This window comes from Elephantulus edwardii, unplaced genomic scaffold, assembly GCF_000299155.1.
Source record: "Elephantulus edwardii isolate Elephantulus edwardi_28Jun2011 unplaced genomic scaffold, EleEdw1.0 scaffold00012, whole genome shotgun sequence".
NCBI classification, from domain to species: domain Eukaryota; kingdom Metazoa; phylum Chordata; class Mammalia; order Macroscelidea; family Macroscelididae; genus Elephantulus; species Elephantulus edwardii.
The window spans coordinates 502,318-504,011 of NW_006399762.1; positions in this window are offsets into that span (position 1 = coordinate 502,318).

Genomic DNA, 1,694 nt, shown 5'->3' on the forward strand with positions numbered 1-1,694 from the left:
ATATGTAGATGATATTATAGTATACTTAGATGCATCTCTGACTCACTCCTTTCCTGATTTTGAAATACAGTGTTTTCTTGCTATTCTGAAGACCGTCTCCTGTTCCAAGTATATGTTTCTCATAAGCACAACCAAGTGTTATTGGATTCCTATTCTTCTCAAGGTAACCCACAATTTGCTGTGAGCCACATAGTCAACTGCCACTGCACAGTCAATGAAACACAGATAGACATTTCTTTTGTACTCTGCTTTCTGTCAAGATCCATCCGACATTGCCATTAATATTTCCAGTGTCACAACTTCTGACTTCTTCTAATTCCCAGCTTGTGTTTCAGGTAGTTTTCTGTCCATGTACTGTTTCCATCATTTCTGGATAATCTTCAGCAGGATTTTGCTTGTGTGCAATATTAGTGTTATTGTTTGATAATTTCTCCAGCAGGGTAAAAAGGAAAGACATAGATGGGGAAAATATTTGGTAATGACAGATCTGATAAGAGACTCATATTTAAAATTTATAGAATACTCCATCATCTCAACAAGATAAAGAAAAACAACCCAATTGGAAAATGGGCCCCAGATATAAATAGTGACTTAACCAAAGAAGACATTCAGATAGAACACAAGAACAGGAAGAAATGTTCAAAATCTCTAGCTATAAGAGAGATGCAAATCAAAACAAGTATTAAACATAATCCCACCCCAGCAACAACAAATTTCAACAGAGCAGCAAACAGTAAATGCTGCTGTGTCTGTGGAGATATAGAATCCTTATTCACTGCTGGTGGGATTATAAAATAATGTAACTACTTTGGAAGGCTGTTTGACAGCTTCTTTAAAAAAAATTGGAAACAGAAATACTATTTGACCCAGCAATTCCTCTATTTGATATATACCCTAAAGAAACCAGAACTGCCATCCAAGCAGATATATGTACTCTCATTTTTATTGTTGCATTATTTTACAATAGCAAAGGGATGGAAGCTACCCAACTGTCCATCAACATATGAATGAATAGAAAAATTCTAGTATATTTATACAATGTAATACTATCAGAACTAATAAATAATGAACTTGCAAAACATTACAGAACATTGGTGATGGTGAAGGAGTTTATGCTTAGTGAATATCTCAGTCACAAAAGCACAAATATTGTATGGTGCCACTGTTATTAAGCATGTCTGATATGGATGATTGAGAGGACAGGATAAGAGTGCATAGATGTAGTAGTGTTATTCCCCATTGCAAGAACACAGAAACAGCCAAATGTCCAACCACAACTGAATTGATTGGGAAATTATGGAACATGCACACAATACCACACAGCACACAGCAGCAATGATTTTGTAAATCACTTCCTAACTTGGGAGGGACTGGGAAGCATTATGCTAAGTGACTAACTCAGTCACATAAGGATAAATACTGTGTGGATTATTTTGTAGAATATGAATGAGGATACAAGGAGGGGGCAGAGGGATGAGGATAGACAGGGAGCAGGATAGAATTAAACAATGGGTTTCACTATTTAATGGGTTGAAGGAGGAGTGGGTTAAGGAAATGGGAAAGAACCAGGGTGAAAAATAATGTATACAAACTTGTAAGTAAACCAGTATAAAACAAAAAAATTATTTAAATAAATAAAAAGAGTGGATAGATAATGAACATTGCCTTGGATAAGATGAAGGAAAGAATTGTTT